This window comes from Talpa occidentalis, unplaced genomic scaffold (assembly GCF_014898055.3).
Source record: "Talpa occidentalis isolate TD23 unplaced genomic scaffold, MPIMG_talOcc4v2.1 talOcc4.14, whole genome shotgun sequence".
Classification (NCBI taxonomy): domain Eukaryota; kingdom Metazoa; phylum Chordata; class Mammalia; order Eulipotyphla; family Talpidae; genus Talpa; species Talpa occidentalis.
In genome coordinates this window covers 58756803-58762153 of record NW_023601433.1, presented here as the reverse complement: position 1 = coordinate 58762153, position 5351 = coordinate 58756803, and the positions used below count along the sequence as shown (strand labels likewise).

At 37.1% G+C, this 5351-nt stretch overlaps 1 pseudogene; it reads left to right on the top strand.

Annotated features, from left to right (window-relative positions):
- The first annotated feature begins 1107 nt into the window (after positions 1 to 1107).
- LOC119244174 (N-acetylglucosamine-1-phosphotransferase subunits alpha/beta-like) lies at positions 1108 to 4816 on the top strand (annotated as a pseudogene).
- Positions 4817 to 5351: the final 535 nt, after the last annotated feature.

Below are 5351 nucleotides of genomic sequence, written 5' to 3'. Positions count from 1 at the left end.
CTCTCAGGAACATGAGATCACTGCATCCTTCTGATACTATCATGTCTGTCTTTTATCTCCCCTGATTTGTCAGTATGTTCCAAAGCACAACATCTGTGTGGCCCTGCGTTGAGTGCTTTGGCCTTCTCCCCTGCACTGTAAGTGTATGTGACCTATAAGCAGCTGTGGATCAGGTGTATTGACTTTGTCCATCCCCATAACATAAAGGAAGGAAATGCTTCCTCACCAGTAGAATAAATGAAAATAATTAAAGCTGACACCAGATAAATATAAACAAAGTAAGCAAGTCATTTCTATAAATTCCTCCAAATGTAAAGCAAAAGCATAATTCTGTAGAAACTATGTAAATTCAGCTTTTATGTTTGCAGTTTAATTATTTATTTCAGTATTAATGTATTGTTGGAAAGTTGGGCTGCCTTGATTTGCTCTCTCTGATATTTCACCCAGCCAGCATTCAACAGTGTATATCATTGTTCACAGCTTTATTGGTCACTCTGCTATTGTGTGTTATGTCTTTGGCCATGTGCAATGTGGCCACAAGCAATGTGATAACGTGTGTTTACTAAGATGCTGTAGTCTTTTTTTTAATTTCTAGTTTTGAAAGCAAAAACAACTTTTAAATTTTAATGAGCTAATATTTACCTTAAAAAATCATTTCTCTTTAAATTCTAAATGCTTGATCTCAAGTGAATATTATAATTTAAATGGCACCATATTGATATTTTCAAATGTTTTGTTGTACATGATACCCCTAGTTCAATTATAATCATTTGGGAAAATGAGGGGAGGATAGATTTAATATTTTTTATTACTTAACTAAAGATTTTTCCAATTTCTTTTGAATAGATTCTTTTCTTCCATCAGTGAGAGAATTTTCTGAATGTCAATTTCATCATTTTTGGCACATTTAGATGAAGACAGTGCAGTTGTGGTTTGACTAATCAGTTCTTTTCATCTTCTTTCCTAAACCAACAATTTAAGCTTAAATACATAACGATTATTTTATAAATGTTTCTTTTATTTTAAACTAGTACATAATTTAATTCTATGAATTAATTTAATTTAAAATTTTAGAAAAGTTAAAAAAATGGGTCAGACTGGCCCCTGATGGCTCCTCCTGTCCTGTGGTCTATTCCATTGCACCGAAGGTGTGACTGCCAGCTTAGGTGCAGAGCCCAGAGGTATGGGGCTGTAGGTCCTAGGGACAGATGAGTGGCAGCAGGAAGCTTTTACCTGAGTACTCATGGTGGTTGCTCTGGCTCTGGCTCCTGCTCCTCTGAGTGTGGAATAGCAGTGCTGCTGAAGTTCTTAAAGATTCATACCTATACTTGCCTATCCCACAAGTATGGGCTCTAACTCTGTTTAGTAGGCATTGCTGTCACCACCATCTCCTCCTAATTCGGAGAGGCAGCTCTGGAGTAGAGCCAGGATCAATTCCACATTTTGTTTGATTAGTACAAAATTGCTGGAAAGTTCTTTTCTAATCAGCTCTGTCCATTCCTGTTTATGTGGTTTACACCTGGGTGAAAGGCATATATCTTAAACTACTGAAGATATTATAGCATGTCAGAGAATAGATAGGGGAGGAACAGAAAGCATTGAGAGAAATCCTTGGGACGAACACAAAGGAACCAACTAAGAAGAGTGGGAAACAGTTGGAATGTCATCTGGCACACTCTATCAAGGTGTTGATGTTTGTCCTGGACCCAACCCTGTTGGCTGTCTTCAAGCTGAAGGACCTGCCTGCTCTTCATCCATCTTTTCACTCTGTCAGTGACATATTCAGTGTTACAAAACCAAAAATTGCTTTCTTGAGTGGATTTAACCAACATTCAAAGAAACAAATCAACTAAAAGCAAAATTGCTAGAAAATCTTTCTTCTAAAATCAAACAGTTGCAGCTATATTCAGAGGCCAATGTAACACTTCTGAAATTGAATAACCAACCCCAAATGTTTCCAAAAGTTGAATAAACAGACAAAGAACTTAACCACTGAACAAAAGAAACTGTTCATAGTCCAGCATATTGATTATGGGATCTAAGTGTCATCAGCCAGTCTAAGCAGGATAAAGATATTTCTCCTAGTCTTTTGGAAGCTAATGAAGAGCTGAGGTAATTCCTGCTTTCAGCCAGCAGCAGGCAGTGTGGGTTCAGAATATTATCATTGTCAACACTGGGCAGGCTCCATTGTGTCTGAACTTGACAATTTCAAAGTAACGATAGTGACATAGCAGGATATCTTTCAACATTTGAGCCACTTGCCTAACTTCAGTTCACCTACGGAAGTCACTACTTGCCTGGGCCAGAAGTTACTTTCCTAAAATATGATGTTGTATGTGGAAAGAATGTCGGGCCAGATGATTTTTCACATCAAGCCTAAGGTCACAAAGTTTCCTTCATGTGACCTGTGCCAAACTATGCTAAGGGCTGCCAGGGTTCCTGGATTAAAAATGGCTATTGTGTCAAGACTTATAATAACTCAGCCTGTTTCTAAGACAGCGGTGATTTTGCTGGTAGCAGTGGAAGAAGTCAGTATTTCGCAGGAGGCAGGGACACTGGGATGATTGGAGTCAGATAGTCCTGGTTGTTTGGGGGAGGAATAAATAGTGTCTTTCAACGTATTCAAGAATGTGCAAATTCCTAACTTGCTGATAAATTCTGTGACCAAGCCTGCAATGTCTTGTCCTATGGGTATGGTGCTAGTGCCTATGGGCTAGATCATTTCCATGAATTATATAAAATAACTCTTCTCCCATACCAGACATACTATGTTATTTAAAAATGTGAATGCCGGCTTTATTTCAGTTTTGAAGAAATAGACAAAAGAGGAAGCAAAGGCACCTATCGTGACAACTCAGTCATTCAACATGTATCTATCTATTGCCAATAAGTGGAATACCATCTACCTCATAATGTACCATGGAATGAATATGACTACAATACTCTTTAATCTCACACTTCAAAATACAAATAATGAAGAGTTCACAATCCAGATAACAGTAGAGATTGACACAGTATTGAATTCTATGACCCAAAATTCTTACCAAAATTTGGTTAGTCCCATAACACTTCTAGAGACAGAAGTCTTGTTTGAGGATATTTCCAAAGAAAAATGCTTCCGAAAAATCAAGAGGTATGATCTTTATACAATGGGGAGATTCCAAGAGGAGGTGAAAATTCTGCTAATAAATATTTCCCTCCTTCCAGAAGAAGCCCAAAAGACTCTGAATAACTTGGATTTACTACTAGGAGGAGGAGACATTGCTGTGAAAGGATACAATCTGTCCACGTCAACCTTGCTGAGATCATTTCTGATGAAGTTACAGGATGGTAAAGTAAAAATTAATCAAGCTGTAGTAACAGATGGAAGAAATGACAGTTTGGAGGCCCCAATGGAAAAACAGTTTCACAAAAGCATCTTACCAAACAGCTTAGGAACATCTGAAAGACTGCAGAGAGTCACTTTTCCAGCAGTGAGCACTCACTAACAGAGTCAGAATCCAACCCCAGGCTTTCAGACCCAAAAAGTAGGAGGTGCAAGTGCATTTAAAGAGAAACTCTGATTTCTGATTGATGCCTTGGAAAACCTCATGACAAAAGGGGAAAAAAAAAAAACATAGGGAAAGAATAAGAAAAACAGAATGGAAGGAAATGTCGGAAGTCACATAGGTGTTAATGAAAATAGTACCTGGAAGATAACTGCAACATTACACAGACAAGTTACCTGGGCCGTTTGCCATTCACTGGGGAGTGAGGGTGTGGATGAGTATTTCTAAGATCTTGATGAAGCAGCATCATTGAAGAAACACTTGGCATACTTTACTAATAGCAAATATACTCCTCAGCAATTAAAAGATATGTTTGCACATTCCCTCTGATGTTTAAATAAGATTCTAAATGGTGAGTTGGGATATGCATCTCTGAAAGTCCTTCTACACACACTTCATATAATTCACTAAATATTTATACAAGAACCATGGGATATATTCCGTGAGAAATTTGACGTCATTGTACCAAGTATGTTATTTAAGGTTATGCATTATGTCTGCTCTGTTTTTTAATATCTCATGCATGCAGTTCAACAACTGATCATGTGTCAAGTTTTCCATGAAGTCGATACAGACAGACCATTCTGTTGTTTTATCTGAAGAAGAAATCTTAACACCGTCATCTACCAGAATTCATAACCTGCCTTTAAATTTACACGATTTAACAGCTCTGGAACACATCTTAATAAATTACTCAAGAAAGCATCCTGCTAATATTGAACTAAACAACATTTCACCAACTCAGGAAGCATACTGTGATCCCAATCTGCCATCATCACTACTAGTAACCAACTGTAAACTATTAATTGAGACAATCCACAAAACTCATAAAGATAAAACCAAATATAGGTTTGAGATCATGGGGGAAGAATAAATTGTTAAAATGATTCATACCAAAGTTTCTCATGCATTTGGTCAATTGGATGATATAAGAAAACATCTCAGGAAGTTTGTTTGCCTGAGAGAGCATTAACCATAATCATAAAGATGCACACACAGTGAAAACTGCTCAGGGACTTCTTTGAATCCATGTTCCCCAGACATCCCAGTGAGGCTTGCCAAGAGAGTATGGAAACCGTATCCTTCATACACATGAAGAAAACTTGAGCTCTTGGATTCACTGTGCACTAGCAACACTATTTGTGTTTATTATTTTCTCATTTCTTGCTCAACGGTTAATTGAACTTGAACAGAAGGTATTTACCAGAAACAGGATATAGAACAAAGCTAGTACTTACCAAATCAGAATACAGAAGACCTTCAACTGAGAATCATCTACCTCAGCATTCACTGAGCATTATAAAATTCAGTTTCACAAATATGCCATCATGCTGTGTTGCATGACCAAGTTGGCCCAAAGAGACAACCAGTACAACACTCATTTTGTGGCATGAATATAGTCCACTGACCAGGAACTATAAACTAACATATAAAATTTGTGTGTTTATCAGCTCTGGACTGGTTTTATTTTAATGCATTTGCTCATGTCCTTCCTTTTATGAAAACTCTCACTGATGAGAGATAACTGCTAAATTCCTGTTGCAACTATTGTCAACTAACTTTAGTATTAGGAGCCTTTGCCAGCTTGAGAGTGGTTGCTAAGATCCCCTTGTTATTGCATCTCAAAGTCTTTTGCTATGGTTTATATTTTGGTTTAACTTTTCTCCATTTCTCATTTTTAAAATAAGTAATTACTAAGTTAATTAGTAATCCTTGCTGAAAATAATGAATTAGAATGTCTAAACATGTTTTATAAATGCCATTTAAATAATGCAGTAATATCACCTCTTATTGGCACTATCT